The sequence below is a fragment of the Protopterus annectens genome, chromosome 14.part0 (assembly GCF_019279795.1).
Source record: "Protopterus annectens isolate FY-2018-M chromosome 14.part0, PAN1.0, whole genome shotgun sequence".
Taxonomy (NCBI): Eukaryota; Metazoa; Chordata; order Ceratodontiformes; family Protopteridae; genus Protopterus; species Protopterus annectens.
The window spans coordinates 784,029,895-784,055,314 of NC_056748.1; positions in this window are offsets into that span (position 1 = coordinate 784,029,895).

Genomic DNA, 25,420 nt, shown 5'->3' on the forward strand with positions numbered 1-25,420 from the left:
AAATTTGTCTGATAAAGTTCTTATTTTAAGGATGAAGGCGCTTATGCTTTATCCTGCACTTTATTTGCATTAAACTCTTAGATTTTATTTGCTGGTATGGTGGACTTTTTCATAGATTTGGGAGTGTATCATTCAAGCCTTTTTCCTGCTGGTTCTGTGTTTTTTGGACTTGGGGTAGTTTGTTACATTCAACAGTCACCAAGATAAGTTTACCCTGAATGCCTTAGAGCTGACCTTGCTATCACCATATGAAACAAACTACTTTGAAATGTTCTGCTTAACTTTGGTCTAAGTAAAAACATAACTAGCTGTGAACATCCAAATAGTGTAAAATATTTTATTCTCTGAATATTCTGAAAAAAAAAAAATAAAGGAAGATTAATATTCTGATTTAGAATGGATTCTATGACTACTTTGTACATGACTGCAGGATGTTCACACAGACACTTTGTGAAAGATAAGATAAGGAGGTTATTTGGTAAAGGGCTTGAATCTCAAAGCTCCTTCTTGGTGAGGTAACTGCCACTGAGTAGAAGCATTTGTTTTGTAGTAGGATACAACGTTTTGCACACTATTAGAGAAATCAAGGTCTCTCATAATGCTGATGAAAATTAGATACATCAGGATAATGAACCTTAATGGAGCTATAAATGAACCTGGAGTAAAAGATTTGAGACAAGTAATCTAGCACAACTGAAAAGTTTCTAAAAAAGCAGTCTAAGCCTTTAGAAGAGGCACACATTAAAAATCAATGTCACTTATTCTTCTTTGTAGCATATTTCTGGGTTGGAGCAATGGTTTGGATGATCCTGGAAGGGTAAGGAGCATACACTTCCATCAACAGAAGTGGTGGAACTATGCTGTCAAGTGAAAGGAGTGAGGGTCTGAATGATGCTGGCTGATAGAGTGGGAGTAGAGAGTTCAGGACACCTTCAAGTGTAAAGCTTTCTCTAGATGTTGAGGCCACAGCAGGAAGGACCACATTTGTCACACACACAAAAACATCTCTTTTAGAATGATTTTTGACCTTGTGAAGAGTCACTTTATTGAGGAATTTAGGACTTAAGGGATATGGGGAGACATAAAAGAGACCAGGGACCACATTTGGACTACAGTGTCCTTGGGCCATTTGCTCAGTGTGGATATCATGGAAAAGACATTGTTACAGTTAAGTGTTAATTAAGTCAAGAGAAATGGTTGCAGCAAGATTTCCCACAGTAATGCAATAGACTGCAGGCTACTAATGGATTGATGGAATGCTCATGAGGCATCAGAAGATAATGATTAAGCCTGTTTGCTAGAGTTGGTCTCACCAATAATGTGACTTGCAAATAGAAAGTGATCAGAATATATGACCCACTCCCAAACTCTCCAAGCCTCATTGCACAGGGAGTAAAAATTACTTCCTCCCTCCCTGTATAGCTGCTATGCTGTCTATGTGTATGGCAATAGCACCCAAAGAATGAGAACCTTGGAAGGCCTGCAAGTCCTAGGACTGCTATCATCTCCAACACGCAACTATGCAAATTGGTCTTTACACGTGGCCACACTCCTTGAAATGCCCTGCCCTGACAATGCATCCACCCCAGAGCAGATGTGTTCACTGTGAATCACTAGTAGCAATGGAAGTGGAAAGGAGTACTTGGAGATAAACTTGGACACTGAATCCCTAAGCAAAGATGTGACTTGAAATTCTGACCCTGTCTGAGAGAAGTCTAAAGGACTAATTGCATTTAGTTTTTGTTATCTACAATAAGACATATGAGGAACAGAATGCATAAAGAACTTGAAAAATAGTTTCTGTCATGAAGCTTAGAGCTTTCAGGCAGTGAGTTATGATAGCTGAAGAGAGAAGGAAAGAGACCGATCTCTTAAAGGAGGGATTTTTTCCTAATGGAGACTTGTAAGCCACATTGTCCAGAAAATATGCTATAAACACTATGGTCTGCAATAATTCCATTTGTAACTTTGCAGTGTTCACCATGATGACCATGGACTGAAACAGAGAAAACTACACTCTTGCTAGTAAATGTTACTCTAGGTAAGAGGGCTAAGAACCAGTCATCTAGGTAGGGGATGATCTTAGCTCCTTAATCTCTAGTGTACAGCCTCTGTGGCTATACATTTGATGAAAGGCCTAAGAATGAGGTGAGACTAAGTGAGAGGGGGCAAAACTGAAAGTGGTAGACTCCTACTTAGGAGTGTAAAAAATGTCTTCACCTCCTTGATTATTTTAACATGAAGTTAGGCTGAATGAGCATATCCAATCTCTCCTGGCAATATGAACTATCTTTACCAAGACTATATTGACATTATCCCCAAGATAATGTTCTTTAAGCTGTTAAGGTCTAGGATCAACGTGAGGTTATTTTTTCTTAGGTACGGAAAATAATTTGTAATAATATCTGGACCCTCTTCTATGGTGGAACCATTTGGAAGACTGACTTTGCCAGGAAGTTTGATATAGCTTGCTTGCCACCCACTTTTGATAGAGGTAGAGATCTGGAAGAGGGAGAAAGTGTGTGTGTGTATAGAGAACTAGGACTGGAAACTTTGTAACCTCTGAAGTGATGCCCTAGATTGTCCTTGTCATACTGTGATGGACATCTATGCAGACAGGTAGAAAGACAAATGACCCCAGCTGCTTCTGTAGTAGACAGTCAGGCATGATGTTCTTTGTATTTCATTGTTGCAGTCCTAACTTGTGGGATTTCCCATTGTGAAAGCTGTTGGCTGGCCAGACTACCAGAGAAAAAATTCCCTCCTCCTTAGGCTGGCAGATGCCCAAACCAATGTCAGTGTGCTAAGGTATATAGGGAGCCAGCTGATGTCATGATATCAATCTTTTCTTGCCTTTCGAGCCCGAAGCAGTGTTTCAGTGCATCAGTCAGTCCGCACCAGAGAGGCATCATCAGAAAGATAAGTACCTCATTGGGGAACTCTTTTCTCTTACTTTAACTCATGTCAGATAAGGTAAACAATTGTCTCCACTGTGGTAAGCAGATCCCACACAGAGACATGTATTCACTTTGTGACACCTGTTTGTTAGGTCCAGATCATGTCATCCCTAGTTGCTGTTTTTTGTGCCTGCTTTAATTCTAGGATGATCAGATGTAGGGCTGAGATCTTATCTAGATTCCTTGGTCTTAAATCTTCCCATCAGTGTCTGATGGCATCAGCCAGACATTCAGAGGTTGAGCAGCCTAGGCATAAGAGGGAAAAAGATGAGAGACCCAAGCTTAGGGTTTGGATAACATCAATTCTCCATCTCTTTCTCCTTCCTTATGATCATTGAAGAAGGCAAGGTGCTTCTGCAGCCCCCTTGTATGTCTGAGGTGGTGGAGCAAGCCACTACAAAGAGACATGTTCAGAGTCTGATATGCCATTAGGTTCCTTTACTTCTGCACAAGCCCTTACTTTAAGCTCATTAGTTGGGTCTTGGGCTGCTCAGCAGGCCTAAGATTCTGATGAGCACACTTTAACCAATGATGCTCCTTTGTGGCTTTGGCCTATACTAGTTCCTTATTCCTCCAAAGAGACAGCCATCAGAATTTTGGATGCTCCTAGGCCTAAGGCCAAAGCGACTCCTAAGAATGATGCTTCTGAAGGACCTGCTCCTAGGCCTACTGGCCCCCTTTCTCAGGGATATCGGCAAGACTTGGTTAGGCTAGCTGAAGACCTGATTTCCATAGTTAGATCTAGACAAGCATCCAAGGATTCTTCCCCAGGAAAAAGGAAAAGGGATCCTACTTCTGAGGTTTTTCCAGATCCTTTTGAATCTCCTGAGGATTTTGACCTAGAGTGGTCTGATTATGAAGAAGGACCTTCCCGCAATTCTTTTGAGGAATCCGATTATAAGGAGAACCTGGCACCTGCTTCCCCCCCCCCCCCCCCAGAGGATATTACCTGTGGAGAGACTCATGAAGGACCATTTCCAGTGAGAAGCACAGGAATACCCTTAGTCTAAAAAGAGAATCAGGAATTTCCTGGATCTGCCAAAACATAAACCTCTTGATATTCCTGTTGATTTAGAGGTGGTTGAGGATGTCTTCCTAAATTCCTCCTTGAATCCTGACTATCTTACCCCAGCCCCTTGAAAAACAGCAGGCCCTTGATAGAGTTGGGGAAAAATGTATATACCTCAGCCACCCTAACCATCTGGGCTCTCAACAGTCAATTTCACAGTATTAAATATCAGTAAACCACCCTGGATCAGCTAAATCAAAAGGTCTCTTCCCTTGAGGATAAAAACCTTTCTAAGATGCTTTTGGATCTCTGCCACTCCAGTTCAAAGGTAGCTAGGCATTCCTTACACTATAGCTACGATGCTATGGAGGCTTGCATATGGGCAGCAGACAATGGTTCTATTATTAGAAGGCACATGTGGCTTAGGGAACAATCTCTTCCTGACCATGTTAAATCTAACCTTATTGATCCCCTAGACAAGGACTTCCTCTTTGGCTCTAAAGCTGAGGCTGTTCTTAAAAAAATGGAAGATAAAGCTTAGTCTATGCAGACTGTAAAATACTTCCTTCAAGTTCAGCTACCAAGTTTAGTAGTAACTTCCCCACTAAACACTGGCCATTTCCCTCCCAATCTACAAGCAGGCAGAGAAAACCCCAGCAGAAAATGACACAAAGGCAGCAGGAACAGCTGCAGAGACCCAGGCAGTGGATCTCAGAAACTTCCAGGCAAGGGAGTTCTTGGCCACAGGTTTCTGCCAGAGAACAACAGTGACTCACCCACCACACTCCCTGCACCCACACAAGACTAGGAGGAAGGCAGTCCCTGTTCAAACAAAATTGGTACTTCATTACTTCAGACAAATGAGTTCTAAATATTATTTCAAATGGTCACAAACCCACTTTCAAAGAGCCTTAAAATACTCAGGCTATCCTGACATTCCTCTAAATAAAAAGAAGAGGCCCTCTCTCAAATTCAGATTTTGTGTTCTCAGAGATCAATGGAACCAGGTCCAGGTCAGAAAGCAAAAGGGTTATACTCCAGGATATTTCTGTTTCCCAGAAAATAAGGCTCTTAGTGTCCTATCTTAGATTTGTCCAACCTCAATCAGTTCCTCCTAGTTCCAAAATTCAACATGTTGACTCTTCAAAAACTCTTGCCCATGATAGCACCACAGGCCTTTATGTTCTGTGTGGATCTAAAAGATGTCTACCTAAACATTCCTGTTCAGGAACCGCACAGAAGCTTTCTTCACTTTCCTGGGGGCCCTCCTGGACTCTTCCTTTCAAAAAGCCTTCCTTCCCTCAGACAAGGTCTCCTTTTTGACTGACTACTTTCAAAGAATCCAACAGAAACAATGCATCTCAGCCAGAGAGTTCCTCCAGGCACTGGGCTACAAGGCATCTTGTATCCTCATGGTTCCCCTGGCCAGGCTGTGATAAGGAAACTCCAGTGGTACCCATTCTTGCCTCAAGTATGGAATTCCATGGTGGGCACAGACTTGTGCACAAAATCTAGCCTTTCCATTCAGATTCACTCCCCAGGGTCAGACTCTACAAATGCCTGAGAGAAAGCCTAGAGGGCTCACTTCAAGGACAAGCAGATAAACTGGAAAGAGCTTATGGCAGTGCAAAAAGGCCTGGTAGCTTTCAAGGAAAAATGGGAGCAAGGGTTTCTGTTAGTCAAGACAGACTACTTCACAGTTATGTGGTACATAAACAAGCAGGGGGCACCCACTCTTACCCTCTATATTGTCTAACAGTGCAAGTTTGGGGAACTGCTCAATCTCTGGGGTTGCACCTCTTGGCACAATACCTTCCAGGTTCTCAAAATACTCTAGCATATCATCTTAGCATAAACTTGATGCCAAGAATGGCATCTTCATCAGAAATATTTCTCAGCTTGGTCCAGAAATGGGGAGTCCCACAGGTAGACCTTATTGTCACCAAAGAAAACACTCAACTGAAAAGATTCTGTTCCAGGAACAAATAACAATCAGCTTGGAGAACAGATGCTTTCTCCTTCCCTTGGACTCATCTCTTCTTTTATGCATTCCCTCCCCTGCCTATTCTTCCTTAGGTGCTATTGAAGATAGAAGAGGGCTCAAAAGCAATACTGATAGCTACAGAATGGTCCAGGCAGCACTGGTATCCTCTGCTTCATGAACTAACCAACCAGAGTCCATGGATATTGCCTCAGAGCATCAACCTTCTAACTCAGGACAAGTGAAGGATTGTGCACCCCAACCTGTATATGCTCAGCCTTTCAGCTTGGATAATTCCACAACATCCAGGTCCAAGCCCACCCTGAACAAACAGGTTCAGGGCATTCTAAAGGAGGCTAGAAGGCTTAATACTAGAAAATCATACTCAGCTAAATGGAAAAGATTTTTCATCTGGTGCCAACAGTAGCACCACCACAATCCTGATTCAGTCCAGATTTCTGTCATTCCAGACTACCTGGCTAGTCTGGTTGATAAAGGCCTTTCCTACTCCTCTACTAAAATCCATGCATCTGTCATTTTGGCCCATATACATGCTCTTCCTCCTGTCTTTTCCCATTCTCTAAGACAATTTCTTAGGGGAGTCATCCATATCAGACCTCCCAGGAGGCAACCTCCCCCTCCACGGGACCTTAATTTTGTTCTGCAAAAACTGACTCTGCCTCTTTCTGAACCTGCAGCCTCTGCCCATCTAAAGTTTCTAACTTAGAATACTGCCTATCACCTCTGCTAGCACAGTCTCTGATCTGCAGCTCTCCCAGGGTGAAAAGAGAAACTCAGCAGAGAAGGCCAGTAGACTTGTGTTTATGGGTAAATTTCACTAACTGGCTAGTAAGTGAACTGCCTGGATGCCAAGAAAAAAGAAATACAGAGTACCTGGAAAAAAATCCGGTGCAAAAAGTGAGGAAGAAACATTAACTGGTGAAATTTCTGCAGCTGTTTAGCAAAAAGCAATGCAACCTCCAGACATGAATTCCAGTAACCTACAGGAAGTTATAAGACAACTGCATACAGATCTGGTTAAAATAAATGAAACACTGATGAAGTATATCAACACAAATAACAAAAGGCTGGAAAAATAGAATCAGCTTTAAACAAATATTCAGATGAGGTGATAAAAGCTGCAAAAATCAGAGGTTAAAATGAAGAAAAGGCTGGCTAAATATGAGACTGCTCAGGAAGAGATGTTTCAAAATAAAATTCGAGGACAGAGCATGTAGGGAAAACCTGAGATTATTGGCTATACAAGAGAAGCTGGATGGAAGAGACTGCATTAATTTTATGAAAGCACAAATAAGCAACTGGACTGGTATTCCACAGCAGTTGTTAGTTGAAAGGGCACATCATCTGCATGCTCCAAACCTGCCTGTGAGAAAGCAACCTAGACTTTTAATAGTAAAGATGAAATCTTACCAGCAGGAGTTGTTGATTTTGATAAAACTGAGGCAAAAGGACAAAGCACTAAAAGTGGGAGACAGCAGATTGTTAGTGGAGAATGATTACTCATTGTACACCAGGCAGAAAAGAACCAAATTTAGTCCACTATTCAAGGAATGTCAAGATGCAGGTGTGAGACTGAAACTGCTGTACCCAGTTGTCTTCAAAGTATTCTTCCCTGGAAGGACAAAATCATTTTTTATGCAGTACACGCTAAGGAGGAAATACAAACGCTTGTCCAACAAAAGGTGAGCTGTGAAACAAAGAGATTCTGCTTCTTGTTTTTCTGGTAATAGACCACATAGATATTGTACCTGTGAAGCTTTTTCCAGTGTTTCATCATAAAATGTTGGAGTGAAGGAAGGGAGCAGGAGAGTTGACTAGAAGAATTGAGAGTACATTGGGAATGAAGCAGAGACAGGATTTGGAAGATGGAGATGAACGGTAATAAAACCAGTAACTTAACATGGGATTACAATGCAATAATTATGTGTGTGAAATATGACAGAAAGAACAGTTGTGTACACTTACCATAAATGAAGATGTTCGAGTGTATTCACTGTTGCAGTCATCACATTTGGATTATCTGCTTGCAGTAGCCCTCAGTCGGCCTGATTATCAAAGTCTTGGGTCCTGTATCAGTTGCTGTCTCATCTACCATGACATCAGGTAGTCGGGGTATAAAGCATGCAGCCAACGCCATTACATCAGTTTTTCTTGTCCCAGATGTCAGGTGCCCCCATAATGGGAAGCAATTATATATACAAGGTTACACCTCCAACAAAAAAGCAAATACGCCAAAAAGCTTTAAGCATAGTAAGGAAGAATAGAGGTACAGCCAGTAGAAGTCAGGGGGCTGTAGGGAGGGTAACTAGGACTGCAACAGTGAATACACTCGAACATCTACATTTATGGTAAGTGTATACAACTGTGCTATGTTCTTTGTGTTTCACTGTTGCAGTCATTGCATTTGGGTAGATTCCCAAAGCTAAGTATGGGAGGAGGAAATTAGATCGCATTAGGACCAGCTATAAGGCCCTGCAAGACTGCAGTGGCAAAGCCAGCTCTGCATTTAGAGAAAATTGGCAAATGGTAATGCTTGGTGAAGGTATGTACAGAACTCCAGGTAGCAGCCTCTAGGATGTCCCTGGTAGGGACACCTCTGAGAAAGGCTGTAGAGGTAGATGCAGCCCTGGTTGAATGTGGTCTAATCCCCTGTGGGGTAGGTTTTCCATAGTGCTTGTAGCAGAAAGGAATGCAATGGCCTATCCATTTAGAAATGGTTTGCTTTGAAATGGCATTCCCCTCTGCCCCAAATGCAACCAATAGCTGTTCAGATTTCCTGAGAGGTTTAGTCCTGTCCAAATAAAATCTAAGTTCTCTGTGCACATCTAAGGAGTGCAGTATTCATTCTCTTTTGTTCTGTGGATTAGGAAAGAAGATTGGCAAATGAATGGACTGATTAAGAGCTACACTGGATACCACCTTGGATATGAAGGAGGGATTCGTCCTGAGAGATACCCTGTCTGCATAAAAGATGATGAAAGGCTCCACTGCCATAAGGGCCTGTAATTCAGACACCCTTCTTGCTGAAGTGATGGTCAAAAGGAAGGCTGTTTTCCAAGAAAGGAATTTCAACTCTGCATTTGCAGCTGGCTCAAAAGAAGGTAGAGTGAGTTTTTCCAATACAAAGTTAAGGTCCTAGGCTGGAGTAGGGGCTCTCCTGGGTGGTCTTAAGTTTTTGGCCCCCTCTGAGGAACTGCTTCAGCAGTGGGTGAGAGAAAGGGGGTGGTTCTGTGTTGTAATGAGCTGAAATGGCTGAGGCATGAATTCTGATGGAGGAAAAGGAAAGGCCCTTGTGAAGCATCTCAGTTAAATATTGATGAATCTGAGGTAAATTGTGTGCTGTTGTGCCCATCCCCTGAGTTTGGTTCCAGGAACAGAATATTTTCCATTTTTCAGCATAGGATTTTCTAGTACTAGGCCTCCTTGCCTCCAGAATGACATCCAGCACTTGCTTACTGAGGGATGGTAACGGAGAGATCAGGTAATTAGCCAGGCTTCCAGGTTCAGGGTTTGAAGCTGTGGGTGCAGAATTTGTCCCTCCTGCTGGGACAGCAGGGCAGGGGTCTGAGGCAGGTGCCATGGTGCCAGCAGTGGCACACTGTGCAAAAGGGGGTACCAGTGTTGGCAAGGCCAGTCTGGTGCAATCAGTATCGTCCTTGGTTTGTCCTGTTTGATCTTTAGTAGTACCTTGGAGATGAGAGACAGAGGAGAAAAGGCATACACTGATAGGTCTTTCCAGGAGAAGGACAGGGCATCCACTTTCCAAGCTTGCTTGTGGGGAGTCCTTGTGCAGAATTTTTCCAATTGGTAGTTCTGGGGGGAGGCAAACAGATCTATATCTGGGCTCCCCCATTTGTTTCTCAACATGTTGAATATCTTTGGTTCTAGTTTCCACTCGTGTGGGTCCATGAGATTTCTGCTTAGTTCGTCTGCCAGTGTATTTAGCTTTCCTGGCAGGAATTGAGCCTGTAGGTGCACTTGGTAGCTCAAGGCTGTGTTCCACAGAGCCATGGCTAGTCTGCAGAGAGGGTATGAGTGGGTTCCCCCCTGCTTGTGTATGTACAGCATAACAGTGGTGTTGTCTGTCTTTACCATTAATTGTCCTGGAAGAATGTGGTCCTTGAAGGCTGTCCGAGCATTCTGTATGGCTAACATTTCTTTTTGATTGATATTCTGGTGCATTTGACTTGGGTTCCAGTTGCCCTGGATGCACTTCCCTGCCAAGTGAGCCCCCCATGCATAGTCTGTTGCATCTGTTAGGGTTTGGGCAGCAGGGGGTAGAGTGAATGTCAGTCCCGTGTTTTGGTGGCAGGCCTCTGCCCACCAAAGGGAACTCTATCTGTAGACAAGGTATGATAGGAATCATTGCTTCTAGATCCTTAGAATGTTGATGCCATAGGCTTTTTAAATACCATTGTAGTTTCCTCATATGTAGTCTTGCTTATGGAATCAGCAGAATGCAGGGGGCCATGAACTCCAGGGATTGCAGTATTTTCCTTGAAGATAGCTGGGTCTTTGTGGCCAGTAGTTTGAAGTAGACTGTCAAATGAACTTGTTTCTCTGGCATAAGGAAAGCCATCTGGGAAGTTGTGTTCAAGCTTGCTTCCAGGAATACAATTTGTTGGCAGAGTACAAGATGTGATTTATTTTCGTTTATGGTGTACCCCAGAGAAGTTAGCAATTTCTGTACAAATGCCATATGATTCAATATGTCCTGGATTTCTGCCTGAATTAGACAGCCAGGTATGGATATATTTGGATATTTCTTTGCCTGCAAAATGCAATGACTGGAGCTAGGCACTTTGTGAATACCCTGGGTGCAGTAGATAAGCCAAAAGGCACTGCAGAGAACCGATAGTGCATGTAGCCTGCTTTGAAGCATTGGTATCTAATGCAAGATTCCCTTATTGGGATGTGCAGGTAGGCTTCCTTTAAGTCCAGTGTTGCCAACCAGGCATCCTTGCCTAGCATAGAAAGCAGCTTTGGGATCACCAAAAAAGTGTTTAGGACAGGGAGGTCCAGGACAGGACACCAGGAGTTGTCTTTTCTGGGCCCCAGGAAAAGTCTTGAGTAGAAACCTTGTCCCCTTTCCTCTTCTGGAACAGGTTGAATAGCCCTGATGCTTAAGAGGGAGATAATTTGCTTTTGAGCCTCTGCCCACTGATTTTGGGGTAGATCTGACCAACAGTTTGGGGTTGGTAAGGAGTGAAAGTGGAATCTGTATCCTTGGGAAACTGTATTTAAAACCCATTTGTCCTGGGTAATGAGTTCCCAATTTTTTGCCTGCAGGGCAATCTTTCCCCCAAAAGGAACAGTCAGTTGTGCAGGGCTTGGAAGATTTAAAGTTAAGTCATTGAGACAGTTTACCATAGGGGGAGTCTTACCACTCCCTGCTTTGGAAGTGGGAGCCCCCCACTGCTTAGTCCTGTGAGTACCGTGGAACTGAAGTCTGGGTGTTCTGCTGGATCTGGGTTTGGACTGAAAAAGCCTGGAAGAGGCAGGAAAGGACCAATTTTTAGAGGGCCATTGCCTACTAAATCTGGGAGGCTGTACTTGCAGGAAATCTTTAACCGTTTGCATAGATCTAGCTTTTTCCTCCATCTTAAGTACTACTTCTGCTTTGTTGCCAAACAGGCAGTCTTGGTTTAGGGGAGCATCCAGCAATTTAGCTTTAACATGATCTGGCAAAGATGGCTCCTTAAGCCAAGCATGCCTTCTAAGTACAGACCCAGTGACAGCAGCCCTGCAAGATGCCTCTAGTGAATCAAAACCACACTGCAAAGTATGTTTTCCAACATGTTCAGCAGAGTGCATTAAATCCTTTAAATCTTTATTTTCAGCACAGTCAGGAATCAACATCATTTTCTGTTTAAGTAATCCAATAATATGCTGCTGGTACTTTAGCATATGAAACTGGCAGTTTAAGGCCCTAATGGCCAAAGTTGCAGAAGTGTACACCTTCTTACCCCATCTATCCAGTACCTTGGAATCTCTATCAGAGGGGGTCGGATTTTTGGCAATAGTAGCCTTAATGCCCTTGGGTCCCTGTGAAATGATTTCAGGATCCACAGGAACCCTGTAATATCTATCAGGGTTTTCTGGAAGCAGGAGGTAAAGAGTCAGGGGTTTTCTGGGAGCAGGAGGTAAAGAGTCAGGGGCCAAGCTAGATTCCGAAAAGGCATCATCAACAATGTCCAGTACAGGGGGATAGCTAAAGGCCTGTGTTGTGGCAGGAGTACGAAATCTCTAAGTCTCTTTTTAGAGTCAGAGTAATCCTGGCTTTCCCAGAGAAAATGCTCCCTAAGAGTATGCAAGGTTTCAGCAAAAGAGAAATCCTCTGGAGGGGAAGCAGAGGGAATAGAGCCCTCTGCATCAGAATCCTCATATGTAGATAAGGGTAAATCCTGGTCATCAGAGGAAACAGAAATTTCAGAGTACTGATCAGAAGAATCATAAGTAAACTCAGTCCTAGGTCTCTTACAGGGGGAAGGGTAGCTTCCCCTGATTAGAGTAATAAGGTCTTCAGCCAGTCTTATCATTTGTTTTTTAGGCATAGAGGCCTGACCATGCAGTCTGGGCATTGGTTTTCTAGGCATGTATCGAGTTTTAGGCCTAGAACAAGAAGATGGCTTTGGTTTAATATGCAAGTCAGTAGGCCTGAATACACCCTCAGAAGCCAGTGCCTGCACAGTGGCTCTGGACCCCTCCAAGGTAGAGTCATCCACAGGTTCCACAGTTGAAGCATCTTGTGGAATACCAGACTCCGAATGGGTCTCAGTAGAGGCCTGTGAATCTGAAGTAGCGGGTATCAGGGGCTGCAAAAGCGCCTCACTGAGTACCGGAGAACTTGCGACTAGCTTAGGAGAAGCGTCGTTGGCAGCTTTGGACCTATGTGGACTGTCTCTGTCTTTATCTTTGCATTTTTTCAGAATGTTGGTAGTCGGGTGGCTTACCAAAGCCACATCTGGATAATTGAACCAAGTACCAAAATATGTAGAAGCATAAATAAACCAAGAATGAATAGTTCGTTGTTTAAATAAGGCACAAAACCGACAGCGAGGTATGTTGTGGTCAGGGCCTAAGCAAGGAATGCAGTACAAATTAAAATGTTTATGAGGTATTTACTTTCCACAAGAAATACAATTATTAACTTTTACTGACCTTGGTTTAGAGCAAGAAAAACTTTCTCCAATGTGGTACTTAGCTTAGTTGAAGACTTTGGTTCTGAAACTCGAAAAAGACTGGCACTTGCGAACTGCTTCTGCTTCGGGCACCGCACGGCAAGAAAGACTGATGTAATGGCGTCGGCTACATGCTTTATAACCCTGACTACCTGACGTCATGGAAGATAAGCAACCAACGCAGGACCCAAGACTTTGATAATCAGGCCGGCTGAGGGCTACTGCAAGCAGATAACCCAAATATGATGACTGCAACAGTGAAACATGAAGAAAATCATGAAAATCTGGAAATATTGAACTTTTTCAGAATTTGTTGGACTTGTGGGAGACTAAAGCATATGCCCTACTTCATGTCATTAATGTTCAAAAAATGCTTTTGGGAGGGGAAGAGGAGGGAGAAAGGTAACTGTAAGTAAAGAAATATCGTTCTTACTAGCACTATTTTTGTGGTGTATGGTTTCCTTTGCATGTTGTAAACCGGTACTGTTGTTTTTTTTTCTTTCTTCTTGTTCAGTTTTAAGAAATGTAGGCAATGCAATGAAAAGAGCATGACAAAAGAAAAAGGAATGTGCTTTTTCTTATTCTTGCATGGGGAAATGACTGGATTAAGGACCTTAGGTTGATTTAGTAACAAGTTAAGAGTAAGCAAGTAAACGAAAAAGAATATTGAATATTATGAGGCTTTTTCTAGCAAATATATGTAGGCTGAGCAGCAATTCTGCAGTTGGTCTTCATGTTTCCATGGAAACAATCTGATAAAGGGAAACTGTCTGTCTGGTTCTTGTGTCTCCATGGAGACAATCTGATAAAGAGAAATTGACTACAGGCTGGTGGAGAGTGATTGGCTGAAGGAAAAAAAAATAGAAGAGAAATTGGCTAAGACATAATATTCTCTGAAAGCATTCAGGGGTTTTCCCAGCTGGGAGAGCTATAAAGAAAAGACAAAACTAGTTAACACTTAGTAGAAGCACAGGCTGCACCATGCATGTTGGCATGTTTAACCTTTCTTTCATGTTAACTCATGTCTGTGAGTGTAGCTGTCAGTTTGGGACTTTTGTTCCTATTAGAACGGTAAAACTTCAATACTTGAAGATACACATAGTTATTTGAGTTTATATTAAGTTAATAGGTTTTAGGGGGTATTGGAGTGTGTTTTTTTTTGTTTGAAGGCTTTCAATAAAACAAAATGTTTTGTAAAATGTGACATAGGCTCAAAAGGATATGACAATACACAGCTGTATAAAAGTTCCCCATGTCAAACAATGTATGCATGTAACACAAGCTGGAACTAGACATTTAACAAAAAGATGTTATGCATAAAAGGTGGGAATAGTAATTTTTTTATGCAATGATTCTTTGTAGTGTATTTAAATGTCAACGGTCTCACATACAAATACAAAAAAGAAAGAGTAATGAACTATATTAAAAAAACGTAGAGTGCAAATAGCTATGTTACAAGAGACACACCTAGAATCTCCACATCTAGGGTAGCAATTGAAGAGTCTTGCTGTATGGAAGGCAGTAGTCTTTAGAATAACCCTCCTTATTGTATTTTTGAGCTTGTTTAGATCTGATAATGAGAAGTGGTCTTGATGTTTTGCTCATTTTTGAGAACTAAAAACATCAGCTGTTTTAGTCAAGTTAGTCACTGTATTGTTATCTTTAATAGGAGTCTAAATTACTTGCTTTATCCTTTCAGTGGACTCCAAACTTCATAATATATATATATATATATATATAGATAGATAGATATAAAATCTAAAAAAAATAATGTCTTTCGTTTTTTTCCCGGTTAGGGGTCGCCACAGTGGAACTCCGGTCCGCTAATGACTGGCAGTGGATTTTTACGGTGCAGAGGTGCCACCTCTATGCCCAACCTTCAAAGAAGGTACACCCATTAACGCATCGCACCTACTGCATGTCTTTAAATGTCACTCAACCGCGGGGAGGACATGGAGACTCCACATAGAAGGGGATATATATATATATATATATAAAATGTATACACACACAGATTTTATATATATATATATATATATATATATATATATATATATATATATATATATATATATATATATGGGCCTACTTCAGTAAGACCAAAATACCACTTACCCAAAATTCAGATAACCGAGATGAAAAGGCCAACAGCAAGAGAACACAGACATCCTGGAACACCAACTCACCACTCCAGTTAAGTAAACGCTTGGCCTTTGGAGTTGGTATATTTAGTTGGGGGCGGGTGAGAAGCGCAGCTCCCCCACATTGATGGATTTGCTTTTGCTCGGCTTTGTTTGTTTTTAAGGATGCCCAAGCATTTACTTACCTGGAGTGGTAAGTCAGTGTTCCTGGACGTCAGTGTTCTCGTGCTGTTGGTTATCTGTGTTTCGGGTAAGTGTTATTTCGGTCTACTGAAGTAGACCCATATATATATATATATATATATATATATAGAGAGAGAGAGAGAGAGAGATACAGTGGATATAAAAAGTGTGCACACCCCTGTTAACACCAGGTTTTTGTAATATACAAAAATGAGACCACAATAAATCATTTCAAAACTTTTCCTACCTTTAATATGACCTATAACCTGTACAATTCAATTGAAAAACAAACAAATCTGTTAGGGAAAAAAAATAAAAAAAAAACTTGCAGATTTGTTCATTTTTTATATCACAAAAACTTGGCATTTTAACAGGGGTATGTATGCTTTTTATATCCATTGTGTGTGTGTATATGTGTATATATATATATATATATATATATATATATATATATATATATATCCATTTTCTCTAATTTAGAAGATAATACAAAAAGCAAAACAGAGCAAGAACCACATAATCTTGATAAATCCCTTTTGTCTACTTTTAAAGTAAATAAATAATAAATAGGAGTTGAGACATCATGTATAGAACTTGTAACACTGATGTAGGTCAGTGTCTGTAGAACAAACAGACTTTGAGGTTTCTGAAAACAACTACATTGTAACCCTTAAATTACCTGTGTGTGTGTGTGTGTGTGGGGGGGGGGGGGTCATTTTTCCTGTGGTTATATTTTGCTACATAGAAACATTTTCCAACTTGACTCCTAGGGGTACTGGGAATTGAAAAGGCAAAAATGTGAGACAGCAGTCTATGGAGATTTTTAGATATTTATTGTAATATTCAGCGTTGCAGTCATCACTTCTTGGATTCCTGCCTGGAGCACCTGAACACTGCCCTGACTTACAAAGCTTAATCTCCTCCCCAGTGGCCTCAGCCAACTTCATCCCTCCCTCTCAGACATTATGAAATCAGTGATACAAAGCGGCATCAGATGATGCTATCTTCAGATCTTTCTTGCTGCAGTTTGATTGCTTCATGCAGTACTCACTGTCATCAGTCTGGCTTCCAGAGTCATAGATAAGTACCTGACATGTCATTGTTTAGCTTATCTTGGTATTGGAATCTTGCTAGCTGTCTGAGAATGACAAGTGAGTTTTCTAGTGAAGAAACAGAAAAGGTAAATAACTGCTTAGAGTCTTTTAGCTTTTCCTGGTTAGAGGTAACCACAGCAGACCACCGGTCCACTATTGATTGGCAGTAGTTTTTTTTATGGTGTCAAGTTGCCAGCACAGCACCCAATCTTCACAGAAGGCACCTTTACAGCTCATTCTACCACAGGGAGGACATGCAGACTCCGCACAGAAGGTGCTCAATAACTGCTTAGAGTATGGAAAACAATTCCACACATATTGTTAATTTTGTCTAGGAGTGGAGCACAACGCGGCTGGTTTTCAATCTGTCAAATTCATCCAGTGAGCAGTGCATAATAGGACAAACTCTCTCCAGGATACATAGATTAAAAAGAAGGAATACACTTGGATCTGGCATGCCATGACATTGGCAAAGTCATTAGCGAACCTCCTGTGTAAATGCAAACACTTGAAGAAGCATTCCAAGAAGAGCCAGGGAACAGATGAAATTTAGTTTACCTTTATATCGTCGATCACATATGATTGACCTACCACTTCATCGACCCACTTTCCGCGAATTTGAATCTGCACCACTTCTTAAATGTCGAATTAAAGTCGAATTTCGATGTTTCTGGCCACACCACACCAGTGATACTATGAGTCAAAAGGGGGTGAGATCTAGCTGTTCGCATATATGGTTTTCGGCATTTGGGACGTTCGCATTTCGGAATTCATGGAAGCGTGGTCAACCTTTTTGAGATCGCTGTTTTAAAGGTAAACCATGAAATTCATTCAGTCCAAGGGTTTCAATAAGTCCAGTGATTGGTGAATCACACTTGCAGTTCCTGTCCTTGAGGTTGGATTTGGCCGAGGCCCCTGTGCAGCACCTTTAAAGGCTACCATGCAAATGGCTTTAGGCATGTTCTTCTGACGCAAAACTGATATTCTACATCACTGCTTAGAGGGTTCCTGCAACTAGTAGCTAGGTAGCCATCAAAGGGAGGGGTGGCATTCCTTCACTGTTCATTAAACAGGAAGTTCCTGGAGACCAAACTGAGGTGCTGGGCACATGCCCATGTACTGAAGTCTCTGAGAGGAGCATATCCTGGTCAATTGAAGTTTAAAATGACGAAGAACTAACCAGCACCAGCTAGCTTGCCTTTACCTATTCCAAATCAGCCCTCACCCAACCTACAACCAGACTTTCATCCAAAGACCTTTTCCAGTTGGCCAAGGATTTCATAATTTTCTTTTTTTAAATCCAAGTAGTCAGTACTGAAACTTCCAGAAATATGAGGAGGCTTCATCCAGGAACAGAAGGATAGACTTTACCCAATTAGAGGATTCTGATAGTTCGTCTACTTCAGAATTTGGTGTAACATATGTGGGTTAATTACCTTTCCCTCTTGCTATGAATCCGTATGCTGAGGACATCTTATCCACTCCTTTTCATCAATTGAACTCTCTTTTGAGACACCCTTCACAGGATAAAGGGACACTTCCTTTGGAATACAAAAGAGTGCTCACAGACACAACTGATGCATGGGAATTTAATGGGTCTACCTGAGCCTAAATATTTTGCTGTTTCTCCAGCTCTAGAATCCTGGAGTACACATTTATTAATGCATTAGTGGAACCCAACTCCCTTACCTTGACTCCCAGAAAGCTTGAATGCTTTAAATGTGCCCAGGACTCCCATATAGGCTCATAGGTGTTTACTAGGCTAACAACCACAAGGGCCTTTTTAAGACTAACCATACATCCCAAATCTCTGACAAGTTCTGATACCCTTGATAAGTGTAAGCATGGGCTTGGGAGATGAACCATTTACAGGTTACCTGTGTCCATTAGAGACATAAGGTGCCAAACCAGGGATGAATTTCTTGTTTCCCATCCAATTGTCCAAGTTGGACAATTCTTGTACAATAACCCTCTTGCTGATCCACTGTGGTGTCATAGGATTCCAGCAGGGGTCCTTCTTCAGCTCTAAAGAAGGAATCACATTCACAATGACAGAAAAGAGTATAATTTTCAACTGCTTTAGGAAAAAGTCATTTACAACTTGGCTATCATTGCTTTTTAGTGCCTTGAACTGCTATATTCACAAGCTGAAGTTTAAGGTAGGGAAAACTGAGGATAAGGACCTAAAACAGAAGATGCTTAACTTATGAACTTTATTCACCTGGAAGCGCACTCCAAGAAATGTGGCTCAGATGAATGTGCATTAGCTGCAGTGCACTTTTTATAAGCATACCTGGTTGAGAACAGATGCCCTAACAGACTATGTGAAGCTAGAGATCCCCCTGGATAAGACCTTCCTCAATGGAGACCCAGTTGAGAAATATTTTAAGAGGCTGCAGAAAAAAGAAATACCATGCAGCATTTCAAGCATTTTTTTTTTCATTTCCAGGTTCCAACATTTAGGTACATCTTCCCCCCAAAGAGCTGGCCACTATTCTCCAAAGAAGATAAAGGCAAGCATAATAAAATAAGAAGGCACCCTGCAGAAAACAATGTCAGATGCAACATAATTATAAGCCTGAGGATCTCAGGGCTGAGACTAGCAAGAGATGACATATGACTCAGTTAAGCTATTCCCTTCCCTCCAGCTGAAATTCTACCCCATTTCATAAAATTTCAGGGTTGTCTGCCTCTATTTGTAGGGGAGTGAGAGAAAATAATGCAGAACCAGTGGGGCCTCAGCATCCCCTAAGGCAGTTACAGATGTCAAGAGCAGAGTTGGATATGGAACAAATTCTCCAGATTCTACCTCTATAAGAGGATCTCCCAAGCCAGGAAGCCATAGAAAGAGTATTGAAAGCAGAAGAAAATGCAGGGCCCTAGTCAAGAGTTGTTTTGTACTAAGGAAATAATTGGCTCCTGTTAATACCAAGATTCAAAATGCTTACACTTCAGGGCCTGTTACTACTTTTATTTCCACCAAATTTCATGGTCATCAGTGCACTGAAGTTATTTAAAATTCAAAGCAGGGGGTTCACTTCCAGTTCACCTCCTTGTCCTTTAACATGTCTACAGCAGAAGGATCTTCAGAAAGTGCCAAGCTCTGGTAATCACATTATACAGAAGTGACAGCATGCATATTCACTTAAGTATAGGACTGCCAGATTGGGCAGACCTAGTGGAAGGGATTCAGAAGGCTTTACAGACTACCCTGAGTACCTTGACATGGCTACAAAGATTAGGTCTCTAAGTCATGCCTGACTCCTGCAAAAAAGTGCCATCCCTAGGGATCCTACTAAACATAAAATTGTGAAAGGCCTTTCACCCCAAAGACAAGGTACTCTAATTTTATCCAGACAATCTGTTATGTGATATAATTACCAGGGAATTCACAGGATTTTGGGTTACATGGCCTTCTACATACTAACAGTTCCCTTAGAGAGACTGCACATGCAAAAGTTACCATGGTACCTCAAAAACATTTGATGCCTGCCCTCACATTCTCTGGAGGCCCCAGTTATGTAACTGTACATTTATTTGGCTGGTTATATCATATGTCAGATTGTCTATGCTTACTCATAAATGTAAACCCATTATTATTTATATACTGCAAATTGATTTGTTACATTATGTTACCCACTCTGAGCCTGGAATTGATTATTTTGTCAGTGTTTTACCCCTGTAAACAAATTTAAATGGATAAAAATAATATAATTCCCATTTTTGTCTTGTAATACTGAAGGATCAGGTATACTTAACACTGGGGTAGCCTTCAAATTGGCCAGAAGAACTCAGACTCTCACCACATACTCCTCAGACACTGCATGGGGAGACTGGGTATGTGGATCAAGGATATGAGAAAGAAGCATATAAATGTAAATGAAATGATGGCAGGTGTTCTGGCCCTAAAAGCTTTTAGATTTGGATGCAAGTCCCTATGGACAATGTCACAAGCAGGGTGACCCAATCTTATATCCTATGCAGATGTAGAAAATGGCCCAAGAATCACACCTGAACTTGAAGCATCCTACATCCCATTACAGTTGAATGCTTTAGTATACAGACTGAGCAGTTACAGTCAGAATCTCGTGAATGGATGTTGAACAGGACACTGTTTCTGGATTTGACCCAAAGCTGAGGTGTGAAAACAGCCTTTTTTGCTTCCCCAGAAAACAGGCAACTTGGGACAGTTTGGAGCCTGGATGATGGATGCTGTCTCCATAACTTGGTCAGGTCTGTTTCTCTATACTTTCCTTTCAATGCCCTTGATCTTCATGATCCTGCAAAAGATCAAGGAGGAGAGCCCAAAAATGTTCTTGATAGCCCCTTGTGGTTCAGACAACACTGGATCTTCCTCCAGTTGATTCTAGCAAGGTCAGAGTAACAATGATGCAACAGGATTTGGATCTCTTGAATAACATGGTCCTTACTGCACATCAGCCTGGGCTCTCTATGGCTGGTCATTTGGATTATCTAGTGCTCCTCCCTTTCAGACATATTCAGTTGATTTGCTAAATATTATGAGGGAGGATAGGAAACCAAACACATTTCTTTTTATTATTTTATACATTTGTTAAAAAGGGTAAGTCCACTAGACAGAAGATCCCCATTTAAGGGGCATCTCAGACTTGATGTCTGGTTAAGTAACCTGTCCACACAAGAGTCACATAGCAAGCAAATGGAGGTAGATAGAATCAAACCCTGTAGCTTGTTATTAGCTCATAGCCTTAATCCCTTCTGCTAACTCTGTACCTAGCAAAGTGGAAAAGGTCCTCACTCTGGTATCCTGCGAGAGCCCAAGGACCCAAGTTCAGCTCAAGAATCTTTGGTTCAAAACTATTTGCTAGACATTTACAAAACATTGCTATCTTATACCTCTTTGAAGGTACCTGTTTCATCTATATCATCTTATCTGCCTGTAATCTGTCTGTATTCTTAGTTACCAGTTACATTGTTCCTAAAGATGTTACTTCACCTCTGACCATCCAAAAAGTACAGTTGTGTAAACTCTTACCATAACAGTAGATGTCCTTCTCTTCACTGTTTCTGGACATTGTCCACCAGTGAGGTACTACTCAAATAATTAATTTGTCTCCCTTTTGAACAGACAACTTCCTCTATCTTGCACCAGACAAGGGATCTCTCATCCATACCCACCTGTCCACTCTTCAGTTGACATTGTGGGAGACAGGATTTTGATTCTCTACTGACAACTTTTTTATGAGGATGTGCTTTGAGTCCTGCAGGAGGCCAGGAAACCTACTACTAGGAATTCTTACTTATTCAAGTGGAAGGCATTTCCTGTTTGGTGTCTTTCTCATAATTTGGATCCACTTATTGTGGATGTTTCTTTGGTTCTCTCTTATTTGTGTGAATTGCAAGTGTAAATACAACTGATCAAGACCACCACACTGTGCCACATAAACCAATAAAACTTTTATTATAAAACTAATACTGAATAAAAATGAAACAAAGGATTAACACTTTCAGGCTCATAAAAGCCCTTCTTCAGATCCACCATTCTAAAGTTACAGTCTGCTCTTTAAGGCATACACCAACCAATTAATTCAAGTAGCCTATGCCCCTTCAGGGCTGGTCTGAAAGGAATCATTCCATTGAGACCAGGCATGCGATCAGCCCGCAGATTGGCTATCCACTTCATAGGTGTGTACTAGGCTAATGGCCCTGGGGCCTATATAAGCATAGCCCAAGAAGATTCCCTGGCATCATGCCGCCCAAAGTTAGTTCCCAGTGCCCCAGTCAAGCAAGGCCACTGAAGTGATCCACAGGGTGAACTTTCCATTGCCCACTCACTTGTCAAGATTTCTCTTAAAGAGGGCCAGTGAAGTGCTCTGTTTGACGTGAATGGGAAGTTTGTTCCAGAGTATGGGAAATCTCTGGGTTAGAAACTTGTCCCTCCAGAATGTTGTTTATTGTGGTAATGAGGTTAAGGTTCCCAGAGCGTGTGGCATGGAGGGGATTGGGATTTCTTTAGGTGTAGCATATCTAGCAGCTCTGGGTCAGACATGGCTTTGTAGGTCAAGCAGAGATCGACTCTAAGTAGGCGATAAGAGACAGAGTATAGCTGGGGTTTTTTGAGTCTGTCCATATAGGGGGCATGTGTTGAAGGCCTAAGATCCTCTTAGTGAGGTATTTTTGTGGCCTTTCCATTTGTAGGCGTCTAGTGAGGTACATACCAAATGGGGTGTTGTATTCTATAATAGGTCTAATGAGGCATGAGTAGAGAGGGATTATGACCTCTCTTCCTGGATGAGAAACCTTTTGTAATGAGATGTGCCACATAGGACTTTCTGATTACAGTGGCAATGTGGTTATCAAAGAAGAGGTTTCTGTCAGCCTGTGTCCCCAGGTCTCTTATCACACCTTTGGTGTTTAGTGGACTACCGCCTATGTGGTAGTTTATGGGCACTGAATTTTTCCCAAAGGGAATGACAATGCACTTTTCAGCATTGAGCTTAAGGCTATGGTTCTGGCACCAGTCATTAGTGTCAGTGAGGCCTTTTTGTAGAATGTCTACATCAGTTGGAGAATCAATAATGGCTCCCAATTGGCAATCATCTGCAAACTTGGTCAGCCAGAGTCCCTTTGTGTTGGCTTGAACTTCAGAGAAGTAGATGCCAAACAGGAGAGGACCTAGGCCCGATCCCTGTGGGATACCACTTGTAACTGGTCAATAGTCAGATTTGGTGTCCGCTACTTTCACAGTGTGGGTTTTTGTAGAATGTCTACATCAGTTGGAGAATCAATAATGGCTCCCAATTTGCAATCATCTATGAACTTGGTCAGCCAGAGTCCCTTTGTGTTGGCTTGAACTTCATAGAAGTAGATGCCAAACAGGAGAGGACCTAGGACCAATCCCTGTAGGATACCACTTGTAACTGGTCAGTAGTCAGATTTGGTGTCCGCTACTTTCACAGTGTGGGTTCTATCAGTGAGCCAGTTGGCAACCCATCTTACTACATAGGGGTTTATGCCTAGTTTAGTGAGTCTATGATTCCTGAGTGAGGGATGCTGTCGAAGGCCTTGGCAAGAGCTAGGCACACTGTGTGAACTACCTTTCCCTCATCCATAGCTCTGGTGACAGATTCAAAGAAGTCTATCAGGTTGAGCAGCATGAGCTACCTTTGACAAACCCATACTGTGTGGGGTCCGGAGTTTGGAGATTCCCTATGTCCTTATTTATAACATCCATGATGATGCGCTCCATAGCCTTACATATCAGACTAGTTAGGCTAATGGGGAGGTAGTTCCCCAGGGTCTGTAGTTGCTCCCCCTTTGTGGAGTGTGATGACCGTACCATTGCACCACTCAGTAGGAACAAAGCCTGAAATGAGGCTGTGTTTGAACAGGGTACTCAGGTGCGGTGCCATTTCACTTTGTAATTCATGTAGAACACAGCCAGGGATATTATCAGGTCCCATGGAAGCTATATTCTTGGCTTTGTACAGTGCATTTTTTACCTGTTTAGCCATGATAATAGGGACTTGGCATTCCTTGGGTATTGTGATAGGCCCTATAGAGGGTGAAAAGGGGGTAAAGTTCACACTGAACCTGTCAGCCAATATATTGGCAATAGCAGTTGGTTCTGTATATGTATTGCTATTGTGCTGTAACTCAGAGCAGATCTAAGTATTGCCATGTAGATTCTTGACTTAACTATAGAATGCTTTATGGTTGCCTTTAGAATCTGCAGCAATTTTGTTTTCATAGCTAGCTTTAGAGGATTTGATGATGGATCTCAGTTTTTTGCAGAGTCTAACAAAGGAGTTTTTCCAGTCTTGGGACTTCACCCTTTTCTGCAACATTTTCCTTCTGTTGTAGTTTGTTTATGGTGGGAGAACCACCAGATTGGCTTTCTTTTTTTGGAGGAGTGTGTCTTGGTTCTGTTTGGTAAGGCCCTTCCATGCACTTGTGTATGTGCTCATACAGTGCACTGGTGTATGATTCAGCAGTCATGCACCTATTTTCCATTTGCATGGGGGATGACCTTTTTACTGTGTGGGATGGCAGTCATGAAGATCTAATGCTTTTTATACAGTATTTGGAAGTGAGCACTATGTTCTTAAGATTTACATTACATATGTCGATGGATGTGATAGATTTTTTTAGATGTTAAGATATACATGAAAGGTAATGGAAAGATTGAGACTAGAGTTTTGAAGAATCTTTTTGAAAGAATAGCCTGCTTGCTAAGGACAACATGCATCCCAATCATGTTTTACCCAATATAGTTAAAGGGCAAATGCATACATCTAGGATTTGTACTAATGACCTTGTTTTCCAGGAGGAAACTATTATGCTTCATACATGCCAGAAAGCCCGTGGCTATAAGAACTTAGAGTTGGAGATGATGACAATCCAGTCTGAGGCATTGAGGAATTCTGTTGGCAAACCTTGGTATTGCAACCAGGGACAGACGGGACTTAAAAATGCAGCCACTGAAGCTGGACTGGTTAAGGCACCACTGAGGTTAACTTTGAAATATAACAATAACATTGAGTATCTGTAGCATAATAAGAGATTATTGGAGAATATTACTGACAGATGAAAGCATAAAGGAGATCATTGAAGTACCATCCTTTAGTTTTAAGAACAGTGTAAATCTTAAGCAGCTACTCTGCAGAGAAAAGTGCTCTGACAGAATCTTTCCTTTCAGACTAAGCATGGTACGTATCCACGCAGATGACATAAAACTTGTAAATATATTAATGTTGAAGGTTTTTTCCATCATCCCGTAACCCATAAGATTTATCAACCAGCTTTTTATGTGGATTGCCACAGTAAAAATGTTGTTTATCTTGCTCAATGTTTATTATGCAGCTGCTTCTATGT